Source organism: Rousettus aegyptiacus, unplaced genomic scaffold, assembly GCF_014176215.1.
Source record: "Rousettus aegyptiacus isolate mRouAeg1 unplaced genomic scaffold, mRouAeg1.p scaffold_m13_p_4, whole genome shotgun sequence".
Lineage (NCBI taxonomy): Eukaryota > Metazoa > Chordata > Mammalia > Chiroptera > Pteropodidae > Rousettus > Rousettus aegyptiacus.
The window spans coordinates 156,154,558-156,176,261 of NW_023416307.1; the positions used below are offsets into that span (position 1 = coordinate 156,154,558).

The window sequence follows — 21,704 nt, forward strand, 5'->3', positions numbered from 1 at the left end:
AGCACGCAGGTCTCAGGGAACATCTACGTGCACGCGACAGGCCCAAGGTGCCCTCGAGCAGACGCAGTCCCCTGCCCCCTGCCCATCACCTCAGAGGGACTGGAGCCAGGCACTAGTCACACATCCAGACTCAGGCCAACCACGCTGGGCTGGCCCCTCCTTCCAGCCACTGACCCCACAGGCGCAGAGACTCCTTCTATGATATCAGGCTGCATCTGTGAGGTCCCAGGACGCAAATGCCCTCTGTGCGTGGGGCGGGGGGAGGGGGGGTCAGACAATGGGACGAGGCCATCTTTCTGCCCACTCCTACCCCGCAGACAAGACGATCTAGAAAACAGTGGATTTCCATGCTGACAGTGGGTAAAAAAAAAATTATCTTTTTCTGAACACTAAAAATGATGCCCAGTCTCCTAACAGCAGGGCCCTCCTCAGCCCACAGCTTAGCGAGGCTGCTCACTCCCAATGCAGTTTTGTTGGAGACGCTGCGGGCAGTGAACCCTCGGCGGCCTCGCGGAGGGGCTGGGCTCAGCCTCGGGCAGGGTGGTGCCCCAGTGATCCGAGCCTGACCTCGTGTGCAGCGAGCCCAGATGATGCTATCCAAGCAGGCGGGGAGGGGGCGCCAGGAACCGGGTCCATATGCTGCTTGTGCCTGGCTAATGGGCTGACAAATTAGCGGGTCTCCCCTCTAAACGGTGATGAATGAGCAGCCGCCTGGGAGAGCCGGGGGACGGCTGCCTCCCAGCAAGTCCTCCTGGGGCTCGGCCCTGACTCCGCGTTTATGGGGTGCCCAGCCCACTGACTCCGTAAGGGTAGGGGTGTGGCTGGTGGGTGACCGCGGGCATGGGCAGGGAGAGGGCAGAGAGGGCACAGAGGGGCAGCCCTGGCCTTGGAGGACATCCCAAAACAAGTCCAGCCAGGGAGGCCTGAATTCCCGAGGCTGCCATCATGCCATCTGATGGGCGCCTGGGGAGGGGGTTAAAGTGTTCCCCTCCTCAGACTCCGCCTTAAGATCATCACCATTGCACACACAAGGGCCCGAATGCCTTGAAGAGAGGCAGCTGGCCCATGGGAGTCTGTGCCCTGAGGACAGGGAGGGACCTGGGATTGGGTCCTGGGGGCCACCCATGGAGTAGGGTCGCTTCTCCCACACAATGACAGGACAGTAGCCTCGTAAGTTCACAGGGACGTGGAGGAGACAGGCGGGTAGAGGTGAGGGTCCGGGCTGAGAAGGAGTCCAGGGAGCCTGACTCGAAGCGCAGTGCGGTCTCCGGAGATGGTGAGCCACTGCCACGGAAGGGGATCGGCGAAAGTCGGTCCCCAGGTCTGGCAGGGGTGGGGACAAACGATCCGAAGTGTCCTTTCTGACCTGAGAGCCCAACGTCCTTGATTTGCCCCCCAAATCAATATAAGCCCCCTCCTCCAGCACTCAGACACTAAAATGGGACAGGAAGGACACATTCTTTTGACAGGGGACCCTCCCGACTCCCTCCGAGCGCCGTCCGGCCAGGCGAGGCAGCCCCTGACCCAGGGCCTCTGTGGGCGCCCTGTCCAAACAGCCCCAACCCCCCTGCCTGCACTGCCGCCCCCCGAGCCCTGCCCGCCCCCACCTGTGTAAACAGAACCCGCCTGCTCTCTCCCAGGGGCTGCTAATTCCTCACCAGAACTGCTGGGACGTGAAATTGGAGTGAGACAATGTGTGTTTAAGGAAATGAATCTCGCATCTTAAGAGGCTCCGGAGCCCGCCCTGCACCCCCTGCACCCCGCCCGCCCAACCAGAGCCCAGGAAGGAGCGCGGAAGAGAAATGAGAAGAGAAAGGCGGAGGTGACAGTCGGTGCCAAATTAGCAGCCACCGCAGCCAAATATTGTACTTGCCTCCAATCTTCTTTTATTTTTCGAAAGAAAAGCCTTTTACAAAGTGAGAGAGGCTGTTGGAACACCAGGGCTGACGATCGTTTAAGAAGGCACGCCCGCCCCGCGCATGCCCGCCTCGGCCCTGCCTCGCTCCCAGCCTGCCGTCTGCTCCCTGCCCACGGCCACGGCCACGGCACCTGCCCCCACGGTCAGCCCCACCGCGCCGGCTGCGGGAGCCCACATCGTGGGTGTTCCCGGCCACCATAACCCAGGCTCTCTGGCCCTGGGCCCGGTCTCGGGACATGAGGCCTGCCTCTGAGCCGTCTCTCTACCCGCATGGCGACCTCGTGAGGGATCGCTTCTGGTATGCCCAGAATCACCTGGCCTACAGAGGCCTCAACAAAAGTGACCGCCACGTGGCCTCTGAAAGGGCTTCTTGCCCACTTCCGGATGACCCTCAGTGCCCGGCCACGGAGAGCCACACTGCTGGCGCTCACCCCCATCATCACTTTTATCCGCACCCCACCAGGGGCCAGAGGCCTGATGGCCCCTACTCTCTGGTCACTCCGTTGAGCAGACCACCAGGCATCCTGGAGTCCAGCCCTTGGAACCCAGCCTGCCTCCATGTGCCACTAACGTATCGACCCACCAGACACTCTGAGCAGCCGCGCTCTGCCTGCCCCTCCGGAGGAAACACTGTTTTCACCCCTGGCCCCTCGACAACATGCCGGGTCCATCTCACTCATCTCCAGGCTCCAGACAGACTTGATGGGGCTTTACGAACAGTGCAGACTTAGCCCGTGTCTCCCATTTCATCCAACCTGGGCTGCTGCAGGCCTTGGATTCCTTGTCGAGGGAGAGAATGAGGAGCCTGCTGGCTCCAGGGGAGGGGGGTGGTCTCTGGGCCCTGAGCTCCACCACCGGGATGGTTGGTGACTGGAACCTGCCCCTACCCCATGTGTGCAGCCTTCCAGCTCCCACTGTTCCTGACAGCCACCCTCCGAGCCCACTCCTAGCGGCCCTGGAAGGTGGGGCTTGGCTACACCCGCTGAAACCCATTTTACAGACGGGACATGGCTCAGAGAGCTCCTGGGACTCGCCTGAGGTCTCAGCTGAGCAGGGGCACCACGAGAACCTGGCTCCGAACTGTGTGGCACCACAAAGTGGGTGCTGTGGCGTGCCACCCAGATGCCCCACCCAGGACGAGGCCCAAATGCCCCTTGCTGCCAAGATGCTGCCCGCTGACCGCTCCCAGCGAAGCCCCTGCCCAGGCTGTGGCCTGAGCAGAAGGGAGCTGCCTCGCGATGCCCTGCCCGACCCGTAGGTGGGGTGGAGGAGCACAAGGGCCCGGCCTCAGTTGGGGACAGCTCTGAGGGGCGAGGCCAGCTCCAACACTCTCTGTGCAATCAGCTGAGGCTTTTGTTACAACCGCCTCAGCTTCTCCTACTGCCCAATCCTTTGCCCTTCGCCCCTCACGGGGGTGGTCCCTGGTGCTGGAAGTAGCCCTAGGAAGCTGGCTCTAAAGCGGGCACTGTCCTGCTGGCCCTGAGGTACGGGGAGCAACGACAATCCCTGCATGTTGCAAAGGTGTGACTGATGACATGTTCACCCATCGTGGGCTGAGACAGGGTACCTGCGGATGGGTGCAATATTTCAGGGGGTGAGAGTTTCGGGGATGTGCAGTTACAAGGACGATGGAATGGGGTGGCTGTTGCTGAGGGCTTTCATTGCTTCAGAGAGGGACAACAAAAGGCTGAGTGTGATTAATCATGAATTTCAGGCGGAGTGTGAAAGTCAGAAGCCCCCTTGGCAAGATATAAAAAAGACTCTCATCTCCTATAGCCAAAGGCAGAGAGAGCTGAGGGTCAGGCGTGGGACTTAATTAGAAGAGTGGCAAGGATGGGGGGGGGGCGGGGTGGGGTTACAGCCTTAATCCCAGCAGGCCGGCTACCCAAGGTCCCCTTAGAGGGAAGGAGTGGGTCCTTGAGCTGTGGGATGGGAGCATCTGGGTCACTGCGCTTGAGAACCTTGAAACCTCAGACCCCCCTAAACCGTCTGAACCTCCAGAAGCAGCCAGTCCCCCTTGTTAAAGGTTGAGAACCACCCTCCACGTTTTTAGAGATGATGAAGAGGCCTCCGCGTTACAAAGCAACATGCTCCCCTCAGGGTCTGCACCCCTCCTTCCCAGCAGCAGACCAAAAACATGACCAACCGCAGGAACTGCTGGGCCCGTTAAGAAAAAAGGACTGCAGTCTACGGCCACGCCACCCTGAACAAGCCGGATCCTGTCTGATCTCGGAAGCTAAGCAGGGCTGGGCCTGGTTAGTACTTGGATGGGAGACTACCCAGGAAGACCAGGTGCTGTAGGTGTAAAAGAGAAAAAAAAAAGAAGAAGAAAAAAAAAAAAAAGGACTGCATCCCAAAGGCACTGTAGGATCTAGCCAGCATTTAGGACTGGATCCTGAGGTCCCTGGATCAAGGATGGCAGAAGACAGGCTGGGTACGGGAGAGCTTACTGACATGGGGGCACTTCCTCAGGAGCCAACACCCCAGCAAGAACCCCCGGAAAAGGCAGAAGCCGGGAAGAAGCTTCTAAGAGAAGCAGAAATGCCCGAAGCACAGCAAACAGGGCAGGAGGGGACCAAAGGCTCGGACTAGTGGACACACCAGCGCGGTTCCACCACAAAGGCCAGAAAACCCGCCATGACCACGACCCCTGCGGGACGGCCCAGGGCACACTGTTTACCAGCGTGAGGAGGACACCAGCGTCAGAGAGAGACTCAGTGGGGGCTGTCCTCCGCAGGCCGGCCTGACAATACTGCTCGATACCAAGACGTGTGTGTGTGTGTATATATGTGTACATATACACATAAATGTAAATATTATATAAATGCATATGTTATAGATACTATATATATCTCCTCATACACCGGGCGGTAGGGAAGGATCTCAGCAGGTGCAGGCTAAGGCGAAAGTGGCCCTGGAGGCTCAGGCCACATGACCCAGCCGGCCCAACAGTACCAGAGGTATCCGTTTTGGGAAAAGATGCTGTATGGACTATACAGCAGGTTCGAACAGGAGAATCTCAGCATAGTCCTAGAGTCCAGACCATTTCAACAGAAAACTATGCACCATTCAAAAAGCGTCTCTTGGATTGTCACTGCACATAGCTCTTGATTAAATGGCCACGGCATATTAAATGATCTGGCTTCTGTCGGACCCACGAAGTCATGAGGTCTTGCAAGCCCAAGGGCAACCCACTATAGACAGGAAGTGACGCCTCCTCGATCGAGTAGAAGCCTGGTCAGAGGGCACAGGAAAGCCGCACGACCCCTTCCATTCACCGCTGCTGCATGAGCGCCCCTCTCTCGTCTATGACTACATGGAGCGGGGGGTCGCTCACGACCCGCTGACGGAGGAAGAGAAAGACTGAGCTTGTCCTCAGATGGGTCAGCGTGCTTTGCTGGCGTGAGCTGGAAGCAGACAGCAGCCACGTCACGGCTTCACTCAGGGATGCCGGGAAATGGCGTTAGGGAGACGGCCTCCCAAAGAGCAAAGCTTTGGGCAGCACAGCTGGTCATCTGCTTTGTATGGAAAGGGAAGGGGCCCGAGGCGAGAATGTATTCGGACTCATGGGAAGTGACAAATGGCTGAGCGGGTTGTCAGGATGCAGGAAGCCTGGAAGACCAGGGACAAGAAGCCTGGTAAAGAGGCATGCGAATGGACCGATAGGGATGGGCACAAAATGTGAAGATTTGTGTACGTTAATGCCACCAGAGAAGAGGCACCAAATCACGAGACGTAATAATGATTTGTCTGGTTGCCATCAGCCAGCCTCTGTCATCAGCCCCTCCGGGGCCGGTCCGATGCGTGTGTGAAGAGAGTAGCCCTGATGGCAGGATGGAGGTCATACCTGAGCCCCAGGCCAAGGTCAGTCGGCTGCTGGGTTCCCACGCTGCCAGCAAGAAGCCAGTCCCGAGCCCCCAGCATGGCGCTCCTTCTCAAGGAGATCACCACCTGGGGGCAAGTTGATTACACTCGATCTCTTCGACCTGAGAAGGGGGCCTGGGACCGGCCATGTAGGGTGCTGGCTATCCGAGAGCTTGCCTAGTGTTTGATGCATTGACAGGGGATCCCATGGCTCAGCGGTCCCCAACCTTTGTGGCACCAGGGACCGGTGCTCCTATGAGCATCTAATGCCTAATGATCTGAGGTGGAGCTGAGGCGGTGATGCTCGTGCTGGGGAGCGGCTGTGAAAACAGATGAAGCTTGGCTCACGGGCCCGCCGCTCACCTCCTGCTGTGCGGCCCAGGTCCTAACAGGCCACGGACTGGTACCAATTTGTGGGTCAGGGGTTGGGGACCCCTGCCATGGCTTCCTTGGACCAAGGAGCCCACTTTACAGCAAAAAAGGTACTTCAGTGGGCATATGAACATCGCGTACCTCACCCCGTGAAGCCACCAGCCTGACAGTGTTGGAATGACCTTTCCCCCCCCCCTCAATAACTGCTTTTTTGAGATATAATTCACGTACCATAAAATCCACCTTATTTAAGTTTACGATTCCACGGTTGTTCGATTATTCACAAAGTTGTGCCACCATCAACGTTAATTTTAGAACTTTTTCTTATCACCCTCAAAAGAAACCTTCTACCCCATTCCTGCCCCCTCGAGTCCCTGGCAATCACTAATCTACTTTCTGTTTCTAGAGAATTGTCTATTCTGGACATTTCATGTAAATTGAATCATACAACAAGTGCCCTTTTTATAACTGGTTTCTTTCACTTGGCGTAACGTTTTCAAGGTTCGTCCGCATTGTGGCATGCGTCAGAACGCCAATCCTTTTCTCCTGCTCAATAATATTCCATTATATGGATATACCACATTTTGTTTATTCATGCATCAGCTGATGGGCATTTGGGTTGTTTCCACTTTTAAAAAATATCACAAGGAAAATTACCATAAACACTATTGTACAGGTTTCTGTGTGGACAGATGTTTTGGGTGGTGAGACCTTTTCAGGCACAGAAAAGGCACCAGGTTGGAGAAGATATCCAACAACATGGGGTGCTATCACCTAGGACAAGAGTCCCCCACCTCCAGGCTGCAGACCGGCACTGGTCCGTGGCCTGTTAGGAACCAGGCCACACAGCAGAAGGTGAGTGGTAGGCCACCAAGAGAAGCTTCGCCTGTGTCTGCAGCCGCTCCCCAGCGCCAGCATCACCGCCTCAGCTCCGCCTCAGGTCATCAGGCATTAGATTCTTACGGGAGCCCGAGTCCCTGGGGCCAAAATGCTTGGGGACTGTTGATCTAGGACACAGTATACACCCTAAATTAATGACCATTACAAGTGCTGAGTCTCTAACGGGCAAGAATACTCAGGTCCAGGGACCATGAGGTAGAAGCAGGTCCCACTCCTCATCGTTCCCAGTCTCCCACTTAGGGAATTCTGGCTTCTCATCCCCTCGGCTCTAGGCTCTGTGAATCTGTAAGTCCTGGTTCCCAGAGAGGAAACATTTTCACAGGGGACACAGTGAAAGTCCCATTGGAGTTTGTTTCAGCTTCAGGCTCCTCAGGATGAGCGGGCAGCAGTCACAGGAAGGTAACTGACTCTCGTTATCAGAAGATGCTGGGGCAGGGAAAATATCCCGGACGCCGAGGCGACCCACCTGGGTATCTCTTTGGAACTCCCCTGTCTACTTTTAACGAAGGATGAAGAAATGCATCAGTCATGGCCTGAGACGGACAGGTAGGTGGGCGGGGCTCAGCCCTACCGGGGGTGAAGGTCGGGTCGGGGTGACAGGAATCTAGAACAGGTGGGAGAGGAAGGGGAGGATGCGTACCAACGGCAGCCTCTGTTTTGGAGGCCGCGGCTCACCCCGCCCCACCTGCCTCTTGCGAGGGATCTAAGTGACATGAGTGGGCCGCTGTGGACGCTGCTTAGGTCTGCCCGAGGACCAGCACCCATCCCCCGACCACCACATGCTGGCGGCCCAAGACGAGTCTCTCTGTCTCTCCCCCCGACTGAAGGGAGCCACCTCATGCACGGCCACGCCCCTCCCCAGCAGCAGCCTGCACTCAGTGACGGGCTGGGGCAGGGTACCAAGGCCAGGACCCCTGGACTCCTTTTAGGACACCTCTAAAGAGCCGCCCAGCCCTGGAGCTCCCCACGGGTCAGACCACGGTCAGCATCTCTCCCTGCTCAGTCCTGCCCCATATGTCTCCTTACGAATGCTGTTCCTCGGAGCATCCCCTGCCCCAGACAGACCTCCTGTGTGCAAATCGTACAGTCTCCGAGTCTGTTTCCCGGGAAGCTGACATAAGACAGAGAGCCCAGGCCTGCCTGCCCCCACCAGTGTCAAATCCTGGGCTAGCCTACAGAGGCCCAAGAGAGCCCAGCCATGGCGGCCACTAGATCTTTAGCTCCCCAGACCTGCACTCACACCCCAAACCCTGCATTCAGGCCTCACCCCTTCAGTTCGAACCCCGGTCTGTCTGAACTCCCGTGACCACCATTCCCACGACTTCCATAATTCCTGGCAGAACAAGGCGAGGGGGCAGGCGACAGGCTCGGGCAGCTTGGAGGAGAGGAGACGGCTCGCCCTGGCCCAGAGAGGTGGAGAGGGTTTCCAGAGAGGAGGTCTCGAGGGGTTCAGGTAGGTAGGTGTGCTAGGCAAGGTGCTGCAGGAAGAGGGACCAGTGAGGGCGAAAGCTGGGAGGCAGGCCTTTTCGGGGGGCGAGGAGCCCTGGTCTGGGGTGACGAGTGGGGGAGGGAGGTGTGATCTGCGTGAAGGTCGCAGTCGGCACAGACCAGACTCGGGGACTCGGGGCCTGCATCTGCCGTGCCCTGCCCCCCGCCTCACTGTGTCCCTGCTCCCCCCCAGGTTCCTGTGCCTGCTCTGAATGGCCAATGAGGACATCTGATTGGCTCATCAAGGGCAAATAATAGCTTTTGCTGAATTCAGCTGCAGCCAATCAGAGGCAATCAAGCACACACGCTGCCTGGCGGGCCGCGCAGGCAGGCGCACCCACAGGCACCAGGACTGGCCCCTCAGTCAGGCTCCGAAGCCCCCCTCTCCCCCACTGGGGTGGGCGTCTGGGGAGCTGGCTCTGCGAGGCCTCAAGAAGAAAAGAAGGAGCCCCATTTAGTTGGCACCTGCTGTGTACTCAGAGCCCAGAGGACACACTCGCCCCCTGCACAGCTCTGCGGAGCAGGCCCAGCTCACAGGCCCGGTGGGGGCCCCCTTAGGAGGAGCTTCGCCGAACCCCACAACGGCCTCCCAGCATCTGTCCCTTGGCCGCCATGCCGTACTCCTGGGCATCTCTACGCCGAGTTTTTGCTTCTTCCCTGAGGAGAAGGGAGCCTCCAATCAGACCCCGGGAAGCAATTTTTCAATCTCCAACTGCAAACACTAATACCGCCGAAGCTAATTTTACAGATTTCCACTTCGAGGCCTCGCCTTTGTCCCAGAATCCCTCGGCCCGGGAGATTAGTAGTTTAGAGGCTGGAAAAAATAAGGTATTTTAAAATTCAGCATAAAACTCACTTAGACTCAGTGAGCTAAAAAAAAAAAAAAAGAAAGAAAAAAATTTTTTTTTTTTTGATTGGAAAAGAGCCTGTTGGTGAGAGAGGAGCCAGGCCTGGTGCCTGCTCCCTGGGTGGCTGGAGGAAGGCACCATTCCAGCCCCCAGCCACCTGCAGCCCCTGTGGCACGCTCAGACCGTAGCCCAGGGAGGGGCGCAGATGGAGAAGAGTCAGGTCCCCATCCTGCATGCTGAGAACCAGTGGGCCCTCTGCTTGAGGCTCTGAGACACGCGTGCCCCTTGAAGCCACCCAGGAATTCCCCGATCCCGACCTCAAAACCTGCTGAGCTTTGGCCCCTGGGCTAGAACAGGCCGCAGGGGCGCTGCCCACTTTGCCAATGAGTCTGATTCCATTCCAAAGCAGACTCCCTCCGGGCCTCAGTTTCCCCATCAAACCAAATGGCCCAACTCCCCGGCCACATGAAACCCGCATACCCCTGCCCCCACCAGCGTCGGGCGGCCCAGCACCGCACACCCTCTGCAAGCGCGTACCCCAGCCACGCACTCGGACCCTCGCCCCGGTCAGACAGGCGCGAGGTGAGTTTGGCGGCTCATTCCACGAGCTCCTCTATCACATCCCTCACAGAGGAACAGCGTGCTCACTGGCTCTCCTGGGGGCCGCAGGCTCAGAAACGTTCTAACGAAAAATAAATGTATTTACAGGGAGACGTCAGAGCCGCCGGGACGAGTCAGAGTAACATGCCTGCGACTGGCGCGCGCTCTCTTATTTCTTCCCCCTCCACGCTCCAGAGCTGCTCCCACGGCGTGCAGAGATAAATATTTTAAATAGCGACACTTTGGCGATGCACGGTTATGCAAGACAAGGAATAATTAGAAAATAAATTACTTTTTTTAAACACAGCGTTACAAACATCGAGCGCATCAGATTACAGCTCTCTGCAGTCCAGGGCCACCCGGCTCCAGAGGCCAGCACGGCGAGGACCTTGGGGAGCCGCCGCACGCCGGCCTGTCCCCACAGCCCCCAGAAAGTGACGTTCCCCCTCCCGGTCGTTTGGGAGGCTCCCGGAATCGAGCTGAAGACCACACTTGGCAGCTTCCAGAAAATCTCGGCGATGGAAAGGCTTCCTCCGGCGTCTCACCAGCAGTGGCGCAGACTAAAAATAGTTTAATCTCCTTGAAAGCGAAAGGAGCAATCAGCAAAACAGTCACTCGGGCCTGCACGCTCCCCCCGCCGGTCCTCACCACGCCGCCCCCGTCCCCCCGGGCCTGTCCCCAGTGACAAGCAGCATCAACTTCTGACGGACCCCTGGGCAGGATCCCGAGCCCCCCCCAACCCCCACCCAATCTGAGGATGGCATCTCTCGTCCATCATCCAGGACTCCTGTCTGTAGCACCGGATGGAATTACATGCATATGTGTCCTATAAACCTTGTGGCACCCAGGAGGGGGGGCAGGACAGGGAGTGTTATCCCTGCTTCACGGACGAGAAAACTGAGGCACAGAGAGGTGGAGTCATTTGCCCAAGGCTACAAATGATGAAGAAGGACTCGGACCCAGGGTTTGTTGCTAGCCCCGGCTGTGTGTTAACGAACCCTCTGCAGAAAAAAAGGTCGGTGGCTTTTAATTAGCACCTAATCTGAGTCTCCATGCTTGGCCCCCAAAAAACAAATGATGCCCAGGGCAAGAAGGAGCAAAGGTGGTAGGCAGTGGGTTGGGAGAGGCTCCCACATTCAGGGACTAGGAAGAGGGCCAGTTCCTCGCATGGCTGAGTGGGTCTGTCACATAGATGCGTCTTGCTTGCTGCAGTTGGAATGACATTGTGACTTCATTTCACCCGTCGACCTGGGATAGGGTCTGGACGCTTGTGTTCTGGCTGCAGCTCAGCCACCAGCTGTGTGGCTGAGGGCCTGTCCTTGCCCTCTCTGGACCTCGATTTCCCTAGAGACTGGCCAAGATGATCCGAGGGACCGAGGGCCTGCCAGGAGCCCCGCTGTCCTCCTGGGCCTGCTGCACATGCTCTCTGCCCCCCGCTCAGTCCTACCTCTGGGTCTTTGTCCCCCTGTCCTTCTTCCACACCTACCTGCCCCAAACCCGGAGCACGGACAGTGTCCTGTTCCCTCACCTGGTTTTATAGGAGGAAACCTCAAAAACAAGGATGAGAAGGTCATGTGCCCAAGGCCACCCCGAAGAGATCCAGGAGGCAGGGCCGAGACCAGGGCCGGGCCTCCGATCCGGACCCACGCCCCTCGCGACACCCCTCGCCGCCCGTCCGCGGCGAATGTCGCCGTCTCTTCAGCCTGCAGAAGCGCCTTCTGTTCTTTCCACGTCCTGGTCTCTCATAGAACGAAACCGGGACATCGAAAAGGAAACCGGGTTCTGGTGAGCGGTCCAGCTTGCCCAATCTCCTGACGCGCCACTGCAGACGTTGGAACTGAGGTTTCCTTTCTTACTACATATTTTTTCTGCAGCTCCCGGAAAAAAAAATTACTCCGGAACTCACACTGACGTTTTTAAAAAAAGCCTCTGGGTCCACCTCCACAAGGTGCTGCGCTGTCCATCCCCATCTGCAGGGTGAGGGGTGAGGCTCCATCTCCCCTCAGCCCTGGAGCCCTCCGCCGTGGCTCCCCAGTCCGGCCCATGGCCCCCTGATACTGTGCCCTCGGGGCCAGTCCCTCATCTCCTGATCTAGCTCTTGCCCCTGCGGTTCCATGTTCCTCTGTCGCTACTTCCACATACATGGGACGTGGTTCTGTCACCTGCGGTAACTTCATCATCTCCATGTGGCCCTGAGGGCAGAGACAAACCTTCCCCCTTTATGGACGAGGAAACTGAGGCCCAGGTCACCTGATGCGTGAGGTGATTCTTTCGGTTTGATTGCTTTTAAGGCCCTGCCAGGGCCTGCTCATAGTAGGTCAATGTTGGGGAACCCTAAAGACTAAGCTCTGACACCCCAAATGGAAGAACGAGAGAACCTTCTTTGTGGAACCTGCGGCCCAGGATGATAACTTGGCTAGATCACCCACGATGAACCGCACGGTCCACAAGTCTCCCTACCACACTCAGAGTCCCCACCTCCATGCTCAGTCCACTTTTCGGCAGGGTTTAGACTTGAGACCCAGAGGCTTATTAGTCCCACTCCTCAGCTCCTATCACATTATCTTCTCCATCTCCTTAAATATGAGCAGAGCGTGTGAAACCCCGGACACTGGGGGGAGACAGGCACGCGGGACCCAGAGACCAGAACAAACAAACGAACAAACAAACAAACCAACCGAAGGAAGGAGCCTGGGCTACACAGGGAGATGAAAGTGTAAAAAATGCCACCAATCGCGTAGACTAGGGTTGAAGACATGAGTGACTATATTGTAGATAATGAGAACTGGATTTCTCGGTGTTGGAGAAGGAAGTCACCGAAAAGGAAAGGAGGAAGGCTTGACTGAGCCCCGAGTGCTGGAGAGCAGTTGGCGATTTCGGTCGGAGCGCATGGTCTTCAGTGTCTGTGCGGAGACATAGCTAACGATGTAGTTACAGAGACGTGCGTATCCCTGGGTGGGGAGACGTACGTACATTCCCTGGAGCCGGCGGTAAGAGGGCCTAGCAGCCGTGGCACCCCGGTGGCAGTGAGCACACTCGGCGCCCAGATCTTGATTTCTAAATACCATTCGCCAAAAAAAAAAAAAAAAAAATGGAACCAGAATTTCTTGGAGAAGCGTCTGATTTCTGGGAAAATACTAAAGGAACTTGGAGCATCTTGTGGTAAGACTAAGTAAGAAAGTGCTTAAAAGAGGCACGTTGAAAGGTCACGGGACCCAACCCGGAGCAGCTCCCAATGGCCAACGCTCGAACGATCTGAGCCACGAGATAAATCATGAGAATACTGAATTATAACCCTTTGAATACATATGCATGAGTCCAGACCAATACAAGTAACAGGGGAGAATTTCGACTGATCGTTGTAGAAGGAACGAGAGACACGGGACAGCGCCATGAGGTCGCCGCGGCTGGACGTGCTGCCGGCCGGCTCCGGCGACATCGCCGGGCAGGGGGCGTGCGGTGCTGGGCCGCCTCACACTGGGTGTCTGCATAGCCGTCTTTGCGAAGCTTCTTCCCCGAGATATTTATTCATTACAGAGAGAAAAATAGCGGCTTTACGGTAGACGAACCAAGTGGACGCCACCTTAACCACATGACCAAGGCCAATGTCACCAATAATAAGACGCGCCGACGTCATGTGCCTGAGCCGACGCGCTGGGAAGGACGCGTCGGCTCTACGATGTCCTCCCGAAAAGCGCATAACCTTGATCTGATCACACAGAGAGAGATCGGACGAACCCAAATTCAGGGACATTACACAGTCGCTGGCCAGCACTTTGAAAGAGTGTCGAGGCCGTGAAAGGTACGGACAGACATGGAAACGAGTCGCAGACTGGAGGCTAAGGAAACATGACAACTAAACGCGGCGTGGGATCCGGGACGGGATCCTGGCGTAGTGAAAGGCCATCAGCGCCAAAACTGGCAGGACCCAGACTTGACCAAAAGCATCGCACCGACGTCGACGTCTTAGCCTTGGCATTTGTACTACGTTTACGCACGATGATGACTGCAGAGGAAACTCGGCGAAGGCCTAGGGAATTTCTGTACTATTTCGGCAACCTCTCTAAGTCTAAAATTATTTCAAAATAATTTTTTTTTTTTTTTTAGAGCTGTAATACACTACTCAGAGAGCTGCGGACATCATGGCCACAATGAAACAAGGGCAAGATGTTACTTTTAAAAAGGACCAAAAGGAGATCCCGGAAATTAAAAAAACATGGGAACAAAATGTATAACTTGATAGAAAGGTTGGAAGAGAAAACTGAGAAATCTCCTGATCAAAAGACACAGAGGCGGAAAACTGCAAAGAAAAAAAGGAAAGAAAAGGGTCTGAGTTAAAGGCTCTAGAAAGAGAACAGAGAAAAGAGAAAGGAGGAAAATAGTCGAAGAAATCATTCAAGAAAACCTGCCGGAACTGAAGGTTTGAACACGTCCACTGGGTGGTGAGGAATGAAAATAAACCCCACTAAGGCTGATCGGTGTGGGATTTCTGAACACTGGGCACCAGGAGAAGAGTCACAAGTTTCTAGAGGTAAAAATCCAGTCATGTCCAGAGGACTGACTCTGGACCATGTCACGGCAACTCAGGACGCTAGAGGGAATGGAGTGCTGCCTTAGAAATTCTGAGGCCCATGGTTTCCACCGAGGACTGACACCTCTACCTAAAGTCTCTGCCAAGCGTCGGGGGAAAGAAAGACAGGCTTTCTGAGCCATGGAAACCTCAAAAGTCTGGCTCCCGGGTACCTTTTCTCAGGAAGCCAACTGAAAATTTCTCTACCAAAATGAGGGAGAGAACCAGGAACCAAGGAAGAGGAACCCACGGTACCCAGGAGAAGGGGACTCTGACCCAGAAGAGGGGTGAGGGGCGTCTCAGACTCACGTCCGAGCCACAGCCTGGGAGGGCACGCTGTCTTCACGGGAGCAAACAAGGAGGCTCCAGGTGAGACTTCCCTGGATGGCAAATCTGACAAAACCCCAGATGCGTCTGCATGTAGGAGAGGAGGTCAGATAGAGGGTGGGGAGTTTGGGGGCAGAATTAGCAAAGATTCACAGAAAACTAAGCAACAAACTAACACCAGGCAATTGTCACCTGCAAGAAAAGAATATAAAAATTGTATCCAAAAGTGTGTACTGCGGGTTACAATCCTGCTCAGCATTTGCTCCGTCAGGGCAATGTCAACACTGAGTCCCGAGCCGGTCGTATCGCAGTGTGAGGGCCAGGAATGGTACTGCGAATGTTGGGGGTGGGGAGCTAAGCCTCCTTCTCCCCCGGCGGATATCCATGGCTAATGCCTAAAACTGAACGAGCATGAAGCAGTGACATAAGTATGTCATTTGGAGATGCGGATCTCTGAGATTAGCACGTGGCAGCCTCTGGGGAGTTGGAAATGGGATGGAGGGGGCTGCTGAGCCCCTAACGCAACGCGCCTCGTAAAACTATGATTTTACACTATGTGCATGTGTGACGCTGATTTTAAAACCCTCACATTAAAAATCCATCTAGAGATGTAAGAAAAAAAATTAGAAGGAAAGGAAAGGGGGTGGGGAGGAAGGAAGAAAGGAGGCAAAAAAAATAGAGACAGAGGAGTCAGAGGCAGGGGCCTGACTCAAGCCTCTCTCTCTTTGAGACACGGCCCCCCAAAGGGCAGCAGCTGGCAACAGAGCCGTTGACATCGCCATCACCTCTGTCCCCTCTCATTGAAAATAAAGACAGTTCGAAGTTTCAGTTCCCTGATCAGCTGAGTACAGAGTCCACAGACCAGGCTCCTTAGGCCAAAACATGAATTGATACTGGTGACCCCTGGCTCTCATGCCCACATTTTCCAAATGCTGGCAGTATTCAGAAAGCAAGTGGATTAGCACCCATCCTGGGGGCAGTGGGTGACAGTGCCAGGTGGGGAGGAAGAAGCTCCGAGTCTTCTACGATGTCTGTGCAGACGCAGACACACTCACTACCTTCGCACCGACTTCTGTTTAAACCTGTGGCCACCTCACCCAGACCCACTGGCAGCCACGGCTGGGGAAGGGCGGGGAGGGGGCCACACATGTCCTCGGAGCACGAGACCTTGGACCCAGACCTCCCGGGGGGGGGGGGGCTGGGTTCCCCTGGCAGGTCTTGTGTCACAAAAGGGAAGACTGAGAGCTAGGTGACTACCCCAGGAGAGGCCCCTCCCCCGCCCGGGCCCAGGAACCTTCATGCCCCTACCCGCCTCATGGAGATCCCAGGCTCCTGGGGACCCAAGAATTTGCTGGAGCCTCAGGAGTGATGCTGCTCCAAAACTCACCCTCTGGATCCCAAGTTCACTGGGTACTCACTGCAGAAGGAGCCCCAGGGGTCCCCTGGGTCCCCAGGGGGCTGATGGCAGGTCGCCTGGCCTTATGGGTGAACATGACCTTTTCCAGCTCTGCCAAAGGTTTCTAAAGAGGTCTGTGGGTAAGAGGGTGGGAGCAGTCTGCTTCTTGGGGCAACAGAGGGACCCCGGTCTTAGCCCCGGAGCCAGTCTGAGGCAAAAGCCCAATCTGACAGCCCTGCCCAATGGGGGAGTCCACCCTGCCCCCTGGGAGCCCCCAGTCTGCTATGGAGTGCAGCCACCACCCTCACAATGCTGTGGTCTGAGGGGGAGACAGTGTGCAGGCCCCGGGGTTCCTAGTCTGAGCTGGGAGGCTCGGACCCTCGCTGCAGAGCGGTGGGTTTCCAGGGCCAGCCTCCTGAGGTCCCCACGGAAGGCTCCAGACCTCTGTTCCCCCTGAGCAGCTCCTCCACTACTTAGCAACTGAGACAATTTACATAATGCATCAAGTGTGAGAGCAATAATGGCTGGGGAAGCAGGGTGCCCTTTAGTGGCTCCTTGGGAGGGAAAATACCTGCTCCCACACCGCCACCTCCCCCCTCACAGCATAGGGGGCAGGAAGCTGTAGGGAAGCAAGTGGCTTCAAGAGCTTGGCTGCTGCCAAAAGAAGCCCAGAAGGGACAGAGACCCGCGCAGGAGGAAATGTCCAAAGCACCTGAGTTTGGAACATAAATCCACCCAGCCATGTTCCTGAAGCCTGCACCCCTGCTGGGCTCGGGCCCTGCACCCAGCGCCTTCAGGGAGGGGCGCCCCGGCGGGCGGGAAGCCGTCGCTGGGAGGCCGGGGAGCCAGGCTGCAGCTGCCCGGGAGGCGGTCATGTTCAAACACAAAGGCGGCGATGCGAGGGGGAGAATACATAAAAATTACTGGCACAGTAATTGCTTTTTATATAAATGTTCTTTTTAAAAGTTTTCCCCAGTGTGAAAGTCCCTCTTTAAAAAGAATAAATTCACTGCACACCAATTTATTCTGCGCCTGTAGATGGAGCATAATGAAGGCTCCTCCGTCAACACCTGATCAAGAGACAAGTGGCTGCCACTTGACCCAGCTTCGGGGTCTCTCTGAACGAGGACGCCAGCAGCCACAGGGCCCAGGGGTCTGTGAAGGGTGCAGAAGGGGGCGGCAGGCCCACCTGTGAGACTCCGGGCCTCGGGGCAAGCCGCACCATGCCGCCGGTGCCTCAGGGGCTGCGCTCACGGGGAGAATCAGGAGGGGCCGGGCTGGGGCAGCTGGCCAGCTCGGGGGCGGGAGAGGGGAGGCATCTCGCAGGCTGCTGGGGGATCAGGCCCCAGGCCCGCCTGCAGGGAGCGTGGAGGATGATGGCCCATGACAAGGCGCCGGGGGGTTACAGGTGCGAGTGGCTTGTCCTGCACTGGAGAAAGCTCCCCGTGGCCTCCAGGTCTGCTCTAAGCCCGCAGGTACCTAAGTGCTCCCCTACTTCTGGGAGGTAAGGCTCCGGTGGACCCCAGCCCAGGGCGGGAAGAGCTGCTTCTCCTCTCCAGGCAGCCCAGAGCCTGGAAAAGCCGCCCCTTCCCAGCCGCAGCTCTCTCGTCTACTACGAGATGGGGACGAGGTCCCAGGTGGCCTCTGCGAGCACTGGACTGGGGGCGGCGAGGCCTGTGCTCATCGCGGGGGCGTCGCTTGGTCTGGCACCTCTCCCAGGGCACAGGGGTGGGGACACGAGGCCACAGCCGAGCCTTGCTGGGGACGCCTGCCGTGCGCGGGGGCGGTGAGCGCGCGAGGAAGGCGGCGCCTCGCCCACGACTGCGACTTCGCGGCCTCGCTAATGCATCGGTTGCGTGGTTCTCGGCTGCTCAGCCTCCCGGCAGCCCCACCCTGGCCCGCCGCGTGCCTGCTCACACCCGCACGCTCCACTCAGCCACACACAGGCACACGTACGCACTCGCTTGGCCACACCCCCGCGACGCACACTTGCCCGCGGGATCGCGCACACAGGACTGGTCACGCCCCCACGCGGCGTCTCGGGCAGGCTGGGCAGCTCGCTCCCTCCTGCGCTTGCGCACACACAGGGGTTCACGTGTTCTCTTCCACACGCGCACACACACCCGCATGCCCACAGACAGCATCACACTTCTCTCTTCTCTCCCGCGCACGTGGCTGGCTACACTGCACCTCGCACAAGCCTCCGCGGGTCAGAGGCCGTCCCCCGGTGCGGCCCGGGGCCAGACTCAGCAGGTGCCAGCTGCCCTCTAGGTCTGACTGCCCCGTGGGCTCCTGGCCTGGGCACGGCCCCGCCCTTCTCATCATGGTCTCCCTGCCCCGTATGATGGAGAAACTAGACTGTGCCCACCAAAAGTTCCTGGCAGCTGCTGCCTTCCTTCTGCGTGTGCCCGAAAAATGCAGAAGCAGAAGGGAGTGGGGGGCCTCCGCGCCGCCGGCTGCGGCACTGGTCCGGAGGCCTTCCTGCGGGACTGGGCTGCAGGTGGAGGGGATGGGGTGAGTGAGGGTGGCCAGGGGAGGAGGGCGAAGAACCTCGGCAGTCTAGTGGGAGCAGGGAGGGCGCCTGAATGGCCGGGAGGCCCGAAGCCTCCCGCTCCCCCTACCCAGGCCACACATTCTGGCCAAGCCTCCGGGTCACTCCTGGAGCAGTCCAGCCTCCCTCGCCCCCACCCTGGATGCCAGTGCTCCGTGTGGCTGGCTCTCCTCCTGCGCCCTTCTCCATGGCCCCCACACCCACCGTTCCCTCACGAAGAGCAGTCAGGGACCCTCGGCGTAGGGCCAAATCCGGCAGACCCCACGCGAGCTTCCCTCTCCCGGGCCGCATGGCACCGAAGCTTTACCATCATGCACCGGGTCTCAGTCTCCCCGTGTGGGACGGGATGTCTCCGAGTACTGTGGGAGCCACGTCCTCTTCCTTCTCAGTCCTCGGACGCTTACCCACCCCCCGAGCAGTTGTTAGCTGAGCACCTACTCCGTGCCGGCACGGCAGCACATGATGCATGTTTGCACACTGCGGGTGGGCGTGGACGCCACGTCCCTTAAGGTGGGGGCCCGGCCCTTGACCCTACCTCCTGGGGCCAGGGTACTCAAGCCTGGGCCCCCTGATTCATGAAAACCGAGGATGGACATCGGGGGGCCTGTGGAGTCTGCCCAGGATCCACCCTCTGTCTACGTCTTTCCGCCACAGGGAGCCAGCCAGCCCCCTGCAGGACACCAGGTCCCAGGGCTGAGAGGCAGGTATGGGAAAGTGGGGCGTGTGGGGCTCTGTAACCCTGTCCCCAACACTAGACCTCCACTCACAAGGAGAGGGAGCCGGGCCCGAGGAGGGTGGAGGGAGCCCGGCTGCGCCTCCGCCTCCTGCCTGGTCGTGGTAAATGCTGCTCATGCTGCCCCTGGGGCCGGCTGTGGTTTGTCAGAACCAATTACTTCTCTGCCTCTGCCAAATGCTCGGGGCTCCATGAATCTCAGGCAAGTGTCCCCGTGGCTGCCACCGATCCAGCGATGGATGGGGGTGGAGGAGGGAGGAAGGCAGATCGGGTCAGCCAACCCTGGGGCCCAGCACAGAAACCCAGCCCCCATCTCCCACCCTCGCTCACCCCGATCGGTCCCTGGCTCTGCGCATGCCGCCCCTCTGCTTTCCAGAGGAGGGTACAAGGGCCGGGGAGGGGAGGGGAGCAGACTGGCCTCTCCTCAACCACCCGCACGTGCTGGGTCTCCACTGGAGCTGACCCCCAGCTGCCCTAATCGCAGAGGAGAGCCAGACTATTCGCCAGGACACTGCCCTATGTGCATGTGTGTGCGTGTGTGCGTGTGCACGTGTGCATGCACATGTGTGTGTGTGCATGTGTATGTGTGTGGGGGGGGTCTTGCCTTAGGAAAGTATGACAGACCAACATCCAGATTCCCAAGATGAAAGGATTGAGGGGTGCCCCCTTCAGGGAGGGGGACCGCGGCAAAGCTGTGAGCTCTCAACCATAGCTTCCAGAGAGGGCGGCGCGGGCCATCCATGGGCAAAGTCCTGACCACACCTGAGACCAAACTGAGGGGCCCCAGTCAGAGAACCTGCCAAAGATCCCTGGCACTGCCACCCTGAAGAGTCCCCGACGCTCAGCCCGACCTCAGCTACTCTATTTTCGGACCCATCAATCTCCCATCCCCAGTGCCGACACCTGGGGCCGCCCAGAGACCTGCGGCTCCCACCCAGCCAAGCCCCAGGCCCTCCGAGTGCACGGGGCCTGGGAGGCAAGCTGCTGACTACTCTGAGAAATGGACTTACAGGCCTCTCCTGGCTCCAAGGGCCCTTCCTGTCACCCGCGCCCACAGCCTCCCCAGGGGCGCCTCTGCAGCTGGCGCCCTGGGGTCCTGGCTCAAGTAGCCATCCACCCTTCCCTGGCCCATGGGCTCTGCTTCTTCAAACCCCGGTGGCCTTTGTGCCTCTCTTAGTAAGGTCCCCAAAAGATGTCACAGTCAGCAGGTATTACAGATGGAATGTTTGAGTTTCCCCCAAATTCATGTGTAGAAAGAAACCTAATCCCCAGGTGACAGTGTTTGGAGGTGGGCACTTTGGGAGGTGACTAGACCAAGAGGGCAGGGCCCTCATGACTGTGATTAGTGCCCTAACGAAGGAGATCCCACCCAGAGAGACCCTGGCCCCTCCCACCGTGTGAGGACGTGGACCAGGAAGTGGGCGTTCGCCGGACTCAGATCTGTCCAATGCGCTCGCCTTGGACCCTCCGGCCCCAGACCATGGGAAAGAAATCTCTGTTCTTTGTCAGCCACCCAGTCTGCGGTGTTCTGTTAGGGCAACCCGGACGACTAAGACGGCGGGGAAAGGGAACCGATGTCCAAACTCCTGGGCCGAGACAAGCCAGGGAGACACCTCGGGCCTGAGAACTTGCCCAGACTGTGACCGGCTCGTAGACGGGCAGGCGGTTAAGAGCGGCAGGGCCCACAAAGGCGGCCTCGCATCTGCGGGGCTCCTCCTGCAGCCTTTCCTTGCCCCCCGCTCTCTTGACATCCTCGCGTCTCCCACGAGCACGGGGGTGCTCGCATCCCCATTCCGCAGGTAGGGGAACCGAGGCTCAGAGAAGCAGGACCGCACGCCCCCGGTGCCGCAGAGCGGGAGGGCCCGGCCCCGCGGTTCCCGCCTACTGCGCTCTGCCCCGCCACCCATGGGGCTCGGGCTCCAGGCGCAAATCCTAGTTCTGTCACCTACCACCAGCTCAGGGGCCTCAGGCGGGTCCCACCTTCAGAAGGCGCAGCTCTTGTCTCGGCTCTGGGCTGTTTGTTCCCTGTCCTCTGGGAACTGATTTCTAATGTGGCCCCATGGTGACCTCCTGGTACAGGCTGGAAGCTGGCGGCCCTCTCCCAGGCCTGTTACCGCAAGCTATGCGGGTGTGCTAA

At 58.0% G+C, this 21,704-nt stretch overlaps 1 protein-coding gene and 1 pseudogene across 1 annotated transcript in view; one reads left to right on the forward strand and one right to left on the reverse strand.

Moving 5' to 3' along the window:
- Window positions 1-21,704, reverse strand: part of CACNA2D2 (calcium voltage-gated channel auxiliary subunit alpha2delta 2) — a 128,887-nt gene that overhangs the window by 76,625 nt on the left and 30,558 nt on the right. The window lies entirely within an intron of this gene.
- LOC118602450 lies at window positions 4,104-4,222 on the forward strand (annotated as a pseudogene).